This window comes from Elephas maximus, chromosome 27 (genome assembly GCF_024166365.1).
Source record: "Elephas maximus indicus isolate mEleMax1 chromosome 27, mEleMax1 primary haplotype, whole genome shotgun sequence".
In the NCBI taxonomy this organism is placed as follows: domain Eukaryota; kingdom Metazoa; phylum Chordata; class Mammalia; order Proboscidea; family Elephantidae; genus Elephas; species Elephas maximus.
This window is the reverse complement of record NC_064845.1, coordinates 37,937,908-37,955,051: the sequence shown is the minus strand read 5'-3', so window position 1 is coordinate 37,955,051 and position 17,144 is coordinate 37,937,908. Positions and strand designations below refer to the sequence as shown.

Genomic DNA, 17,144 nt, shown 5'->3' with positions numbered 1-17,144 from the left:
TATTCAGAAAACTTGTTTGCTTTTGGTTTACTCCAGTTGTGCTGACCTCTCCTGTATTGTGTGTTGTCTTTCCCTTCATTTTAAAGTAGTTCTTATCTACTATCTAATCAGTGAATACCTCTCTCCCACCCCTCCTGCCTCCCCATTCTCATAACCATCGAAGAATATTTTCTTCTCTGTTTAAACTATTTCTCAAGTTCTTATAATAGTGGGTGGTCTTATACAATATTTGTCCTTTTCCAGCTGAGTAATTTCACTCAGTGTAATGCCTTCCAGCAAAATGCCTCCATGTTATGAAATGTTCCCATTGTGTGAATATACCATAATTTATTTATCCATTCATCCGTTGATGGGCAACTTGGTTGCTTCCATCTTTTTGCTATGGTAAACAGTGCTGCAGTATACATGTGTGTGCATATATCTGTACATGTAAAGAATCTTATTTCTCTAGGATATATTCCAAGGAGTGGGATTGCTACATCCAATGGTAGCTCTATTTCTAGCTTTTTAAGGAACTGCCAAATAGATTTCTAAAATGGCTGTACCATTTTACAATCCCACCAGCAGTGTAGAAATGTTTCAGTCTCTCCACAACCTCTCCAGCATGTATTATTTTGTGTTTTTTGGATTAATGCCACCCTTGTTGTAGTGAGATGGAATCTCATTGTATTTTTGATTTCCATTTCTCTAATGACTAATGATCCTGAGCATTTCCTCATGTACCTGTTAGCTTCCTGAATGTCTTCTTTCATGAAGTGTCTGTTCATATCTTTTGCCCATTTTTGAATTGGGTTACTTGTCTTTTTGTAGAATTTTTGTAGTATCATGTAGATTTTAGAGATCAGGCAATAATCAGAAATGTCATAGCTAAAAACATTTTCCCTGTCTGTAGATAATCTTTTCACGCTTTTGGTGAAGTCTTTGGACGAGTATAGGCGTTTGATTTTCAGGAACTCCCAGTGATCTAGTTTTTCTTCTTCTTTGTTAGTAATATTTTGTATACGGTTTATGCCATATATTAAGGCTACTAGCGTTGTCCCTGTTTTTTCTTCCATGATCTTTATCATTTTAAATTTTGTATTTAGGTCTTTGATCTATTTTGAGTTCATTTTTGTGCATGGTGTGAGGTATGGGTCTTCTTTCCTTTTTTTGGAGATGGATATCCAGTCATACCAGCACCATTTGTTAAAAAGACTGTCTTTGCCCCAATTAACTGACTTTGGGTCTTAGTCAAATATCTACTGCTCATCTGTGGATGGAATTATGTCTGGATTCTCAATTCTGTTCCATTGGTCTATGTATCTGTTGTTGTACCAGTACCAGGCTGTTTTGACTACTGTGGTGGTATAACAGGTTCTAAAATCAGGTAGAGTGAGGCCTCCCACTATGTTCTTCTTTTTCAGTAATGCTTTACATATCCGAGGTCTCGTTCCCTTCCATATGAAGTTGGTGATTTGTTTCTCCATCTCATTTAGAAAATGTCTTTGGAGTTTGGATTGGACTTGCATTAAATCTACAGATCGCTTTTGATAGAAAAGACGTTTTTACAATGTTAAGTCTTTCTATCCATGAGGAAGGTATGTTTTTCCACTTATGTAGGTGTCTGTTGGTTTCTTGCAGAAGTGTTTTGTAGTTTTCTTTGTATAAGTCTTTTACATCTCTGCTAAGATTTATTCGTAAGTATTTTATCTTCTTGGGGGCTAGCATAAATGGTATTGCTTTGGTGATTTCCTCCTCGAGGTTCTTTTTGTTGATGTAAAGGAATCCAACTGATTTTTGTATGTTTATCTTCTCTCCTGATACTCTGCTGAACTCTTCTATTAGTTTCAGTAGATTTCTGGAGGATTCCTTAGCCTTTTCTGTGTATAAGATCATGTCATCTGCAAATAGAGATACTTTGACTTCTTCTTTGCCAATCTGGATGCCCTTTATTTCTTTATCTAACCTAATTGCTCTGGTTAGGACATCCAGCACAATGTTCAATAACAGTGGTCATAAAGGGCATCCTTGTCTGGTTCCCGATCTCAATGGGAATGCTTTCAGGCTCTCTCCATTTACAGTGATGTTGGCTGTTGGCTTTGTATAAATACCCTTTATTATGTTGAGGAATTTGCCTTCTATTCCTATTTTGCTGAGAGTTTTAATCATGAATGAGTGTTGAACTTTGTCAAATGCCTTTTCTGCATCAATTGGTAAAATCACGTGATCCTTGACTTTTATTTATATCATGGATTCCATTAATTGTTTTTCTAATGTTGAACCATCCCTGGATACCTGGTATGGATCCCACTTGGTCATGGTGAATTATTTTTTTGATATGTTGTTGAATTCTGTTGGCTTGAATTTTGTTGAGGATGTTTGCATCTAAGTTCATTAGGGATATATGTCTGGAGTTTTCTTTTTTTGTCGTGTTTTTTCCTGGTTTTGGTATCAGGAATATGCTGGCTTTATAGAATGAGTTTGGCAGTATTCCATTGTTTTCTATGCCCTGAAATACCTTTAGTAGTAGTGGTGTTAACTCTTCTCTGAAAGTTTGGTAGAACTCAATCTCTTCTTTCGTTCTGAGTCTATTTAGTTGTTCGACGTCTGTGTTAGTTTAGGTAGGTAATGTGTTTCTAGAATTCATCCATCTTTTCTAGGTTTTCAAATTTCTTAGAGTACAATTTTTCATAGTAATCTGATATGATTCTTTTCATTTCAGGTGGATCTGTTGTGATATGGCCCATCTCATTTCTTATTTGGGTTAATTGCTTCCTCTTCTATTTTTCTGTTGTGAGTTTGGCCAATGGTTTTTCAATTTCGTTGATTTTTTTAAAGAACCAGCTTTTGATCTTGTTAATTCTTTCGATTGTTTTTCTATTTTCTATTTCGCATCTGCTCTAATTTTTATTATTTGTTTTCTTTCACTGCCTGAGGATTTTTTGTTGGTTTGTTTGTTCTCTTTTTGTTCAAGTTTTAGGGATAATTCTTTGATTTTGGCCCTTTCTTCTTTTTCTTTGTGTGCATTTATTGATATAAGTTGACCTCTGAGCACTGTTTTCGCTGTGTCCCAAAGTTTCTGATAGGAAGTGTTCTCACTCTCATTGGACTCTATGCATTTCTTTATTCCATCCTTAATGTTTTCTATAATCCAGTCTTTTTTGAGGAGGGTATTGTTCAATTTCCAAGTGTTTGATTTCCTTTCCCTGCTTTTTCTGTTATTGATTTCTACTTTTATGGCATTATGGTCAGAGAAGGTGCTTTGTAATATTTCAATGTTTTGAATTCTGCTAAGGCTTGCTGTATGACCTAACATATGGTCTATCCTAGAGAATATTCCATGTGCACTAGAAAAGAAAGTACACTTGGCTGCTGTTGGGTGGAGTGTTCCGTATACATCTATGACATCAAGTTTGTTTATTGTGGCATTTAGATCTTCCGTGGCTTTACTGAGCTTTTTTCTGGATGTCCTGTCCTTCACTGAAAGTGGTGTGTTGAGATCTCCTACTATTATTGTGGAGCTGTCTATCTCACTTTTCAATGCTGGTAGCGTTTGTTTTATGTATCGTACAGCCCAGTCATTGGGTGCACAAATAGTATGGTTATATCCTCTTGGTATATTGTCCCATTTATCGTTATATAGTAGCCCTCCTTATCCTTTATGATGGATTTAACTTTAAAGTCTACTTTGTCAGAAATTAATACCGACACTCTTGCTGTTTTTTAATTGTTGTTCGCATGATATGCTTTTTTTCCATCCTTTAAGTTTTTGTTTCTGTCTCTAAGCCTAAAGTATGACTCTTACAGGCAACAGATACACAGATTGTGTTTTCTAATCCATTCTGCCACTCTCTGTCTCTTTATACGTGCATTTAGGCCATTTACATTCAGCATAATTATGAATAGGTATGAATTTAGTGCTATCATTTTGATGTCTTTTTTTCAGTGCTGTTGTCAGTTTCTTTTTCCCACTTAATTTTATGTCCTGAGTATCTTTATATATTGTCCTTTTCTCCTATTTGTTGTTGTTGATTTGTTTTTTTTCTTGTATTTTCTTTTCATGTGTAGGATAGTTTGTCTCCTTTGTGGTCACCTTATTATTTACCCCTGTTTTTATAAACTTAAACCTAACATTTATTTGTTCGTATCACCTTGAATTTTCTCCATATGAAAGATCAATGACTACACTTCCTAAAAAAAAAAAAAAAAAGTCCCTCTTTATTGTTTTAATGTTGTCTTCTATTACATAATGACATCACTGTTTCCCTGTTTTGAGCGTTTTTTTATCTTGATTTATTTTTGTGATTTCCCTATCTGGGTTGACTTCTGATTGCTATACCCAGTATTCTAGTATTGGGTTGATACCTGATATTATTGATTTTCTAACCAAAGGACTCCCTTCAGTATTTCTTGTAGTTTTGGTTTGGTTTTTACGAATTCCCTGAACTTCTGTTTATCTGGAAATGTCCTAATTTCACCTTTATATTTGAGACAGTTTTGCTGGATATGTGATTCTTGGCTGGCAATTTTTTTCCCTTCAATTTTTTAGATAAGTCATCCCATTGCTTTCTTACCTGCATAGTTTCGGACAAGTAGTCTGAGCTTATTCTTATTGACTCTCCTTTGCAGGTGACTTCGTTTATCCCTACTTGCTCTTAAAATTCTCTCTTTATCTTTGGTTTTGGCAAGTTTGGTTATGTGTTCATGACTTTCTTTTAAAATCTACCTTACGTGGAGTTCGATGAGCATCTTGGATAGATATCTTCTCATCTTTCACGATACCAGGGAAGTTTTCTGGAGCAAATCCTCCGTGATTCTCTCTGTATTTTCTGTTATCCCTCCCTGTTCTGGTACTCCAATCACTCGTAGGTTATTTCTCTTGATAGAGATCCACATGATTCTTAAGTTTTCTTCATTTTTTTTAAATTCTTTTATCTGAGTTTTCTTCAACTATATTGGTGCCAATTTCTTCAATTTCAGAAATTCTGCCTTCCACTTGCTCAATTCTGCTCCTCTGACGTTCTACTAAGTTGTCTAATTCTGTAATTTTATTGTTAATCTTCTGAATTTCTGATTGCTGTCTGTCTATGGATTTTCCCAGCTTATTAAATTTTTCATTATGTTCCTGAATAATCTTTTCAATTCTTCAACTGCTTTATCTTTGTCTTCCTTGGCTTGTTCTGCACATTGCCTCATTTCCTTCTTAATGTCTTAAAGGGTTCTGTTTATTAATCTTTTGTATTCTGCCTCTGGTAATTGCAGGAAGGCACTTTCATCTAGACGATCCCTTGATTCTTTGTTTTGAGAGCTTGTTCAGGCGATCATGGTCTGTTTGTTTATGTGACTTGATATGGACTGTCGTCTCTGAGCCATCTATAAGTTATTGTATTAGTTTTTTTTTTTTATGTTTGTTTACTGTGTCATAGCTTCTTGCTTTGTTTTGTTTTGATATGCCCAAATGGGTTGCCCGAGTAAGCAAGCTTGATTATTTTCACATTTGGAGCTCTGGCATCCTGTCTCCAGATGGCCAGAGCTGTTATCAGGTGTATCGGTTTAGGGGTCCATTCACTTTTCTTGTATGAATTCAGCTCAGGTGTCCAGGAAACTAATCATCAAGTGTGTGATGCAGGCTCTACCTTACAGTCTTAGAGGGGCAAGTATCTGCTTGCAGCAGGGTGTCATGCTGTGAACATGGCAGGAGGCTGAGAATCGTCCCCCAAATTTCTGAGGAAAGCATGTCCCTGTTCCTTACAGCGTACAGGTGGGTGGGTTCTGCAGATGGACCATGGGCACCCAATGTTTTTGGTCGTAAAGCCTGGGAGGTACCCATACTATACCCGGGTCAGGGTCAAAGCTGATGTCCTCAGTATACACTGTACTCTTCCCATCACTGGCAACAACACCCATCTCCCTCAAACATTGTGTTTACAAAGTTCATTTCTAAGAACAGACACCTAGTTATTTCAAAAGTGAGAATGGATGAATGAACCCTGGCTCGTAAGATCAATAAAACAGATGTTCACGTTTTGGATTGTGAATACAATCTCAAAAAGACAGAATTTAAGAAAATCCATAGTTACTAAGATGATTCAAGTTTTAGAAGAGACTGATTTGAGAATAACTTTGACCTGACTTTTGTGCCAACACTAAAGTGTACTGAATAATTAACCAACATTATTTTTACTAATAATCTCATCCCTACCTTCAAGGTATGTAATTACTGGATATTGATCAGGTTTAAAAGTCACATGTATACTTCCAAAATCCCACCCATGTGTGTAGACTAGCTTTACAAGCAAAGAATCAGAAGTATGAAGTTATTGGGAATGTTAATTGAATCATGATTTCAACTTCACATTCAGTTAACCAGTTTATGTAAAGTGCTTTCAAACCCTGTATTATGATGCCTAATTGTTATGTTACATTCTGCCTTCTCATCCACTACACACACACACACACAAACAGAACTAGCAAAGTAACCACAACCATCCCTCAGTCTTTACAACACCCATTATCCCAACCTTATAGGAACGGTTTGGCTTTCACAACTATTTTCTTTGAGCTTCTCTTTGACTGAGATCTCACAAAGCCTCTCAAGATCTTCTAGACTAGAGGCTACATGCTACTGGTTTGCCAGCTCCATTGTTTCACCTCCTCCAGGAATTCCCAGAGACAGCAGTGCCACCTGCTGGTAGGGAGGGCAAAATCTGCTTTCTGGAAGCCTATGGGTGACAGGAATGGCAGCCTAGATTTCTGTCTTTGGGAGCCTTTCTTTTCTAGAGCACATTATAAGCATAAACTACCACCTGAGATGTGTAACCTCCACAGGAGACTCCATTGTGACTGGCAGGTCGTCTGGAAGCCATGTAAAACAAAGCCAGGTTAGCCAACAATGAGGCACTTCTGCCTGGAAATGCCTCCTCAATGTTCCAAATGCAAGAGCCTCACTGAATTCAACATTTCCTGGCTCTCCTTTTCCCCCACTGCTTCAGTATCAGATAATAGCACTCCCAGCCCCCACCTTTGGCTATGCTGTCTAGCTCTATCTCACATCCTAAGGAAGGTACTCAGACCCCTCTCAATGTGAAGGCTCTTACATGTACACAATGTGACACAGATCCTTCTCAAAGGACTCTACTGCTTAGGCATGCAGGTCGGACTCTAATCTCTTTCATTCGCTCTCCATCCTCCCCACACCTAACCCAAGGGACAGAAAGGACAGAAAGGAAATGATTTTGTTGTTGTTTTGAAAGTAACACAAGTGAGCTTTCATTGATTCAGGAGTAAACCCTTGTGCTATAGGTCACTGATACAGGTCACATCCCTCAAGATGCACTCAGCCTGCCGATCTTCCTGGTTTCCCTTCCTTAACCTGATCAGCGTTTTTCAACCTTTTCACAGCCCCTTCCACAGACTGAACGTAAGAACTGCACGCCCTTTGTGTAGTTTTCACAGGCAGTCCCCAGTTACGTCCAAATAACGTGCAAACCAACCCCCGTAAAGCCTATTTATATTAAAAATTTGAGGTATATACAATGGCTGATAAAAATAAATTGGCGCTACTTTGGGAAGCGCATTCAAACACTGTTATTATTACCGTATTATCATGTTGAAGATATCTTAGTATCTGGAAATGATTCGTTAATGTTTATGTATAGAAAAGGTACACTACATGCTAAGACAAGCATTTGATTAACTGACATCAGATAAATACCGTACCTAACTGTTCAGACTTATGTACAAATTCAACTTAAAGACAGATTTAGGAATAGAACTCATTCGTAATCCGGAGACTGCCTGCATGACAAAAATGACATTTTTTCTTTAGTCCTAAAAGCACATTCTTTTTCAGGTTATACTACCTCCCTCAAGCTTCAGAATTCCTTCCCCCACCATCACCAACTTAAAAACTTTAGACAAAATTTTAAGTTATTCCCAGTAATTTGCTTTGTGTTCCAAACTATTACCTGTCAACCTATATTTCACTTTACTAGAGACAGCTGTTACTTTCCCAGAGAGCTTGAGCTTCACAGCAACTTCTCCTTTTACTTTCTTTCACCTCAGAGTTCTCATCTCCATAAGAACAACTGTTAAGTGCTCCCTATTCCATTTTTTTAACTTGCCAAGCTAATTGATTTCCTATCAAGTGTAGACATTTTGCCAGTATGCAGGGGCAGATTAACCAGTAAGCAAAGTACTTACGGAGTTAGAGTAAGCAAGGTGTGCAGTAGGCTTAATTGCTTTTACTTACTAATCGGTAGGGCACAATTTCACAGGCATTTCAACACATCAAAGATGTGGTGAAAAACAGGTAAAATTGTGACTACAGATTACTAAGTAGGCACAAGTAAACCCGTGAGTACCCTGCTTATTGGATAATCCATCTCTGGAGTATGTCTTAGATGTGTGAAAATCACACTGTTTCCTGAAGAAAGAAATTTGTAGGGAGAAGAGTAAAAAAAGGGCTTTGATAGGTATCAGGATGTCTCCAAGGAATCAGGTAGATAGATCTTTGTCAATCTCATGCCAGAATAAGTTCTAAGTGGATAACATTGCAACTCCAGAATACAGTAAAATTTGCACACTAGTTAACCACTGGAAAACTGAAGGGATTTTTTATGTTTCACTACAAGGATGGGAAACCCTGGTGGCATAGTGGTTAAGTGCTACAGCTGCTAACCAAAGGGTCGGCAGTTCGAATCCGCCAGGCAGTCCTTGGAAACTCTATGAAGGCAGTTCTACCCAGTCCTACAGGGTCGCTATGAGTCGGAATCGACTCGGCGGCACTGGGTTTGGTTTTGGTTTTCCATAAGGATGTACAGCATGCCCTTGCTATTGCAGGTCTGGGGAAATGAAGGAGAGAGGTAGGGGATACCCTGCAGTTTTAATCTACTCTTAAACTCCTGCACACACCTCCCCTTTTCAAACCATGGTTTATAAGAGATATTCCCTCCCCACACATCCCTCTTTTACCAGCCAAATGGTCTTCTTCAAACACACACTTTTCAAAGAACTGAGGAAGTCTAAAGAGGCTTAATTTAGACCCTGCCTTCCTCTCCCTATAGGGTCGCTATGAGTAGGAATGACTCGAGGGCAGTGGGTTTCATTTTTTCTTTGGTTTTTCCTCTCCCCACAGCCTATTTACATGCAGAAAATAAAACCTGGAACAGCCCCAGAAAAACCTCAATTTACAGCGATCCCCAGCCCGCACCCACCGCCCCGAAAAATCTGTCTTCTTGAACAAGAATCTCAGTGTGCTGATCTGGTCCGCAGTTCACTGCAGGCATTTCCTTCCTCACAATTTACCAGTCACCAGTGAAGCGTCTCATTTAGACCTGCTCCGCCAGCGCCCAACTGCTTAGAACATTTTTTGCGCTGTAACGAATCTCTGGGTTCCTTCAGTCCACTCAGAGGGCCCAACTGCGGTGAACCTGGGCCCAGGGCTCGGCTGCAGATCCAGCGGGCAGAGAAGCTTCTCCGGTCGGCACTCGGGCTCGGTCCCCCGGTCACGCCGCCCAAGTAAACCTGTGTGTACCTCGCTGATTGGATAATCCATCTCTGGAGTATGTCTTAAAAAAAAAAAAAGATGTGTGAAAATCAGTTTCCTAAAGAAACACCCCGCCCGCACCAGGGCAGAGGGTCTGCGTCCACCCCAGAAGCGGGGCCCCCTGGGGGTGGTTAACCCCAGACTACCACCGCCACGCCCCGCCCTGCCATCCCGCTCACCCGGACCCTGCGAAGGTGCGATAGGACCGGCAGCCCCACAGAGTCGCTCACCTAGGACAAGCGCTCAGGCTTCCTCCCAGGGCGCGAGAGAAAGCCCGTCAATCACGCACGCGCAGTAGCGCTCTGGCGCTCCGGCGCCTTCGCCCCACTGGTCCACGCGCCACACCCTCCAACCAGACCCTGGCCCGCCCCGGTCCTGTCCATCAGCGTCCGCGAGAGCAAATCAGCTCACACGGGAGGCCCACCGCCGGTCACGTGGCCACACCAGCCAATCACTAAATGGCCCTCGGCTGCACAGGCTCCGAAGTCCCCGGTGGTTTGGTTACTACAACGCAGAGTGGGTGCGAGGTGTGCACAAAAGTCAGAGCCTGCGTGTTTGGGGACTGAGAAGCGCTCGATTGATCATTTGCTACATCTGTTAGTTTCTAAAATCATCACCTGGGTATCTCGTTAAAATGCAGATTCTGATCCAGTAAGTTTGGGGTCTAAAATCATCACCTGGGTATCTCGTTAAAATGCAGATTCTGATCCAGTAAGTTTGGGGTAACAGACCTGAAATTTCACCGTTCTAACTAGCTCCCAGGTGGTGGTGATGATGCTCATGGTCCGAGGACCACTCTTCAGGAGCAAGATTTTAAGGAAATCTGTCAGGAAGCGTCGGTTCAAGATTTTAAGGAAATCTGTCAGGAAGCGTCGGTTTTGCACCTTCCCATGTTATTTTCACGTTTTGTGACCTCTTCCTCCAGTGATGCAGAGCATTCCAGTGACTGACTAAGCACGGGGTGTCCTGGTGACGCTCATAGTTTGGGCACCTGCTGAGGGAAAAAACACGCTAAGGAAACCCACTGCTGTGGTGTCGATTTGGACTCCTACGACCCTACAGGACAGAGTAGAACTGTCCCATAGGGTTTCCAAGGCAGTAAATCTTTAGGGAAGCAGACTGCTTTGTCCCAGGAGCAGCTGGTGGATTGGAACTCCTGACCTTTCCCTGCTGTGTTTAATTTCCACACCACCCACCTTGGGCTAAGGGACAACAAACTATGCTGACTTGGGGTTGGAGTGTGGAAAGTAGAAATGGACACTGTATGATCCTTAGAAATAATAGGACTATGTTTGTTCTAAAATAGTGGGCATGTGTTTCTGAGTGGTAGCTCTACCAGACTCTGGCATACGGTCTCCCCTACTTTATGGAATTTACAGTCTGTCATAGAACTCCAAGGGCAAGTTCAGGAAGGGACCCTGGAGTATAGGAAAAACATGCAGGGACCTAATGGTTGCAGCATAAGCTAGAGTGATTGTAAACCTGCCTTGTTGTTGTTGGTGTTAGGTGCCATCGAGTCGGTTCTGACTCATAGGACCCTATGCACAACAGAGCGAAACACTGCCTGGTCCTGTGCCATCCTTACAATCGTTGTTATGCTTGAGCTCATTGTTGCAGCCACTGTGTCAATCCACCTCGTTGAGGGTCTTCCTCTTTTCCGCTGACCCTGTACTCTGCCAAGCATGATGTCCTTTTCCAGGGACACATCCCTCCTGGCAACATGTCCAAAGTACGTAAGACACAGTCTCACCGTCCTTGCCTCTAAAGAGCATTCTGGCCGTACTTCTTCCAAGACAGATTTCTTCGTTATTTTGGCAGCCCATGGTATATTCGATATTCTTTGCCAGCACCACAATTCAAAGGCGTCAACTCTTCTTCAGTCTTCCTTATTCATTGTCCAGCTTTCACACACATATGATGTGATTGAAAATACCATGGCTTGGGTCAGGCGCACCTTAGTCTTCAGGGTGACATCTTTGCTCTTCAACACTTTGAAGACGTCCTTTACAGGAAATTTACCCAATGCAATGCATCTTTTGATTTCTTGACTGCTGCTTCCATGGCTGTTCATTGTGGATCCTAGTAAAATGAAATCCTTGACAACTTCAATCTTTTCTCCTTTTATCATGATGTTGCTCATTGGTCCAGTTGTGAGGATTTTTGTTTTCTTTATGTTGAGGTGTAATCCATACTGAAGGCTGTGTAAGTGCTTCAAGTCCTCTTCACTTTCAGCAACCAAGGTCGTGTCATCTGCACAACGAGGGTTATTAATGAGTCTTCCTCCAAACTTGATGCCCCATTCTTCTTCATAGAGTCCAGCTTCTCGGATTATTTGTTCAGCATACAGATTAAATAGGTATGGTGAAAGAATACAACCCTGACGCACACCTTTCCTGACTTTAAACCAATCAGTATCCCCTTGTTCTGTCCAAACAACTGCCTCTTGATCTATGTAAAGGTTCCTCATGAGCACAATTAAGTGTTCTGGAATTCCCATTCTTCGCAGTGTTATCCAGAGTTTGTTATGATCCACAGAGCCGAATGCCTTTGCATAGTCAATAAAACACAGGTAAACATCCTTGCGGTATTCTCTGCTTTCAGCCAGGATCCATCTGACATCAGCAATGATATCCCTGGTTCCACGTCCTCTTCTGAAACCAGCCTGAATTTCTGGCAGTTCCCTGTCGATATACTGCTGCAGCCATTTTTGAATGACCTTCAGCAGAATTTTCCTTCTCTGTGATATTAATGATATTCTATAATTTGCACATTCGGTTGGATCACGTTTCTTGGGAATAGGCATAAATATGGATCTCTTCCAATCACTTGGCCAGGAAGCTGTCTTCCATATTTCTTGGCATAGAAGAGTGAGCACCTCCAGCGCTGCACCTGTTTGTTGAAACATCTCAATTGATATTCCATCAATTCCTGGAGCCTTGTTTTTCGCCAATGCCTTCAGAGCAGCTTGGACTTCTTACTTCAGTACCATCGGTGCCTAATCCTATGCCACCTCTTGAAATGGTTGAATATCGACTAATTCTTTTTGGTATAATGACTCTTTGTAGTCTTTCCATCTTCTTTTCATGCTTCTTGCATCATTTAATATTTTCCTCATGGCATCCTTCACTATTGCAACTTGAGGTTTGAATTTTTTCTTCAGTTCTTTCAGCTTGACAAACACCAAGCATGTTCTTCCCTTTTGGTTTTCCATTTCCAGCTCTTTGCACATGTCATTATAATACTTTACTTGGTCTTCTCGCAAGTCCCTTTGAAATCTTCTGTTAAGTTCTTTTACTTCATCAGTTCTTCCTTTTGCTTTAGCTGCTCGACGCTCAAGAGCAAGTTTCAGAGTCTCCTCTGACATCCACCTTGGTCTTTTTTTTCTTTCCTGTCTTTTCAGTGACCTCTTGCTTTCTTCGTGGGTGATGTCCTTGATGTCATCCCACAACTCGTCTGGTCTTTGGTCACTAGTGTTCAATGCGTCAAATCTATTCTTGAGATGGTCTCTAAATTCAGGTGAGATATACTCAAGGTCATATTTTGGCTCTCGTGGACTTGCTCTGATTTTGTTCAGTTTCAGCTTGAACTTGCATATAAGCAATTGATGGTCTGTTCCACAATCGGCCCCTGGCCTTATTCTGACTGATGATATTGAGCTTTTCCATCGTCTCTTTCCACAGATGTAGTCAATTTGATTTCTCTGTGTTCCATCTGGCCAGGTCCATGTGTATAGTCGCCGTTTATGTTCGTGAAAGAAGGTATTTGCAATGAAGAAGTCGTTGGTCTTGCAAAATTTTATCATTCAATCTTTGGCATTGTTTCTATCACCAAGGGCATATTTTCCAACTACTGATCCTTCTTCTTTGTTTCCAACTTTCGCGTTCCAATCGCAAGTAATTGTCAATGCATCTTGATTGTATATTTGATCAATTTCAGGCTGCAGCAGCTGATAAAAATCTATTTCTTCATCTTTGGCCCTAGTGGTTGGTGGGTAAATTAGAATAATAGTCGTATTAACTGGTATTTCTTGTAGGCGTACAGATATTATCCCATCACTGACAGCGTTGTACTTCAGGATAGATCTTGAAACATTCTTTTTGGCAATGAACGCAACACCATTCCTCTTTGAGTTGTCATTCCTAGCATAGTAGACTATATGATTCTCCAATTCAAAATGGCCAATACCAGTCCATTTCAGCTCACTAATGCCTAGGATATCAATGTTTTTGCATTCCATTTCATTTTTTACAATTTCCAATTTTCCTAGATTCATAGTTCATACATTCCAGGTTCTGATTATTAATGGATATCAGACAGTGTTCCACTGCTATTCATAAGGTTTTTGCTGGCTAATGCTTTTCAGAAGTAGACTGCCGGGTCCTTCTTCCTAGTCTGTCTTAGTCTGGAAGCTCAGCTGAAACCTGTCCTCCATGGGTGACCATGCTGGTATCTGAATACCGGTGACATAGCTTCCCGCATCACAGCAACACACAAGCCCCTACAGTACGACAAACTGACAGACACGTGGGGGAAACCTGCCTTAGAAGTCTTAAAAATTTTCCCCATGCTCTTCTGTAATCCCAGAGTCAGGACCTCAAGAAGCCCATTGCCGCCGCTATCTCTCAAACTTGACCTGAACTTAGTGTACAGACTGGCCAACCAGAAGCTTTGTAGTTCAGCATAGCCAAGCTCTTTTTACCCAGTGTTGTCCTGATGTGGTTCAAGAGTCTAAGTGCTAAATTCTCTAAAACTTTCAGACCAGGTGGTATGATATTCCACCACATTGCTTCAAGCAGTTATCTCTCACTATTAGTCACGGGGACTAAACTGCCACATAGAACTTCATCCTTGTTAGTGTGTTTTATCGGGACTAGAAGTGAAGCTCAATTAGTAACCTTGGACATTGTTCATCACATTGCTCAGTATCAGAGCAGGCATAGCACGAAATTCAGAGCTTCTGGGAACACATTAAATCAAGTAGAGCACTGGTTCTGGTTACAGCAGGAATAAACAGATGTCCGACCAAGAAAAATACATTTGAAGTCTCAAAGAAAAATTCCTTTGCTGTCTTCTAAGGTCGCTATGAGTTGGAATTAAGTCGATGGCGATGGGTTTGGTTTGGGTTGGTTTTAGCATTAAACTGGAGGAGTCCTGGTGGCTCAGTGGTAAAGTGCTTGACTGTTAACCAAAACTCAGTGGTTTAAACCCACCAGCCATTTCACGGGAGAAAGATGTGGAGACCTGCTTCTGTGAAGATTACAACCTTGGGAATCCTATGGGGCAGTTCTACTCTGTCTCGGAATCGACTCCACGGCAGTGGGTTTGATTTCGGGTTTATCATTAAACCAGTGGTTCTTAAGCGTGGCTGTGCAGTAAAGGTTTTTAAGGGTGTAGATTTGGGGCCCCTGTGCCCAGAGGTTCTGCTTGGTGTCAGGCGTGGAACGTGGGTAGCTATAGGTTTAAAAAGTTACACAGGTGATTTGCTATCCAGCATGTGTGAGAACACCTGCCTAAGTTGCTAGATCAATGGAGTCATTCTCTCACAAGGAAAAGTCACCTCTGCAACACAGATCACTAATGACACGAAGACTCTGAAAACAGAGGGCATTTTCCACATAATATGTGCGAATAGATAAGAAAGGCCAAAAACAATTCATAGGAAATAAATACACCAAGGACATTTCAGTGGTACAAATTGAAAAGCCAGGTCCATAACTCAGTTTCATTCCAGTTGATTAGCTAAATATTTCAAAAAGAACCTATTATTTTTGTTAACCATGCCAACCTGACCAGCTCTCTGGTGATACCTTCACTTATTCTGTGCCTCTCTTACCAAAAGCAAATTCCTGGTTGAATATCATTAACAGTTATTCTCTGAAGCTTTTCCCAAAGTGTGTAAGGAGTCACCAGGGGTACTTGTTAAAATGCAGATCCCCAGGACCCACCCCAGAGTCTCCTGTTACCTCTCTCATGTAACAATCCTGAAGTCAGTATTGGTTAAATGGGAGTCGAGACTGGACCTCCTGATAGAGAGCATCTACACATAGGCAAGCCCTCAATTAAAATAGCTATGCTATTAGTTTAGTTTGCCATGCTGGCTAAGTATAGGAGGGCCATTCCATTTAAAAAAAAAACTCTAAGGGATTCTCAGTTCTCTTTACTGGGATTGTATGAAGTTCCATCATTTTTATTTTTAATGAGGCATCAGGATGCTGTTGCACAGAGTTTTTCTATGGAATGATGTGTAATGCAGTGGCGCTTGACTCAGTTTTTAACTCAATTAGTGAGGTCCCCTCAGAACGCTCTCCTAACAACAGCCATCTTTTTCTAAAGTGACTTTATTTGTGACACCGAATAATGGAAGCCCAATGTGTGAGCCTTTAAACTAGCTTCTGTCCTGCTCTGATAAAAACACTTAAAAATATATTTCACGACATCCACATGGGTAGGAATGTTTTTCGCCTTGTAAACTTGTAGCTCTATCTATTGGGTAAAATAAGGGCAGATTTCACTGATATTTAACTAGCATGAATACTGTGAATTTTAAACTAGAAAAAAAATTGTTTTTCTCTTATGGGTGTCATCATTATAAACAGAGGCAACAGGAAACAGAGATGCTTACCTGAGGATATGAATTTGTATAAAGCACATCTAGGCCCTTATTCATTTTCTGTTTCTCAGTCTCACATACATAACTCGGCCCCACCTCTCTGCCCCTTGATAACTTAGTTCCAGCCACAACTATCTTCTTAACTTTTCCTCAAATACCCCAAGCCCACTCTTGTCGCAGGAACACATTACTCTCTCTGGATGGAATCTTCTGCCCCCATGTACGCACAAGGCCCTCTCTCCCTCATTGAACAGGTCTTTGCTTAAAGGAGGCCTTGTCAGAGAGGCCTTCCCTGGTCAAATGATCCAAAGAAGCATTTCCTCCAGCAACTGGTGCTCTCTAACCAAGCCTTTCTCAACCAGGGTTCCGTGAGAGAATTTCCCTAGAGATAATCACGTCAGTGACTTTTTTCATACCTCCCAAGGATGATACATAGCTAACATCCTTCTAGTTGCATACAAGAAGTTAATTCATTGTATATAACAGGTGTTTTAGGGCGTTAGTGTTTAATAACCCCATGGAACTATTAGAAAAGGTCTACTGTAAATGGTTATCCTACTTGATTTTTCTTCTGAGCTCTTATCAACATTTCATGAATTATCTCTTTATTGTCTCTAGAATGTAAGCATATGGACCTTGATTTTGTTCCCTGCTTATCCTCCATGCCTAGAAATGGTATATAGTAAAAAAAAAAAAAAAAAAAAAATCCACTGCCGTCAAGTTCTTTCAAATCATAGTGACCCTATAGGACAGAGTAGAGCTGCCCATGTGGTCTCCAAGGAGCGCCTGGTGGATTTGAACTGCCGACCTTTTGGTTAGCTCTTAACCACTATGCAACCAGGGTTTTCCTGGTATATAGTAGACGCTCAAAAGATAATTTGTTGAATAAATTGCACGCAGCAATTTGTGTTATAACGTTGTATGTAAAAGCTTTTCCATTGTTAAAACAATTCATGTTAAAACTTCTATATCCAGAAACATGTATATTATAGATTTCCTGAGTGGTAT

The 17,144-nt window shown here is 40.8% G+C and overlaps 2 protein-coding genes across 8 annotated transcripts in view; both read left to right on the top strand.

The window, feature by feature from the left end:
* The window catches only part of LOC126068459 (ral guanine nucleotide dissociation stimulator-like), a 490,075-nt gene that overhangs the window by 109,182 nt on the left and 363,749 nt on the right, over positions 1 to 17,144 (top strand). The gene's annotated exons all lie outside the window — the stretch shown is intronic.
* The window catches only part of LOC126068268 (uncharacterized), an 80,845-nt gene that overhangs the window by 44,854 nt on the left and 18,847 nt on the right, over positions 1 to 17,144 (top strand). The gene's annotated exons all lie outside the window — the stretch shown is intronic.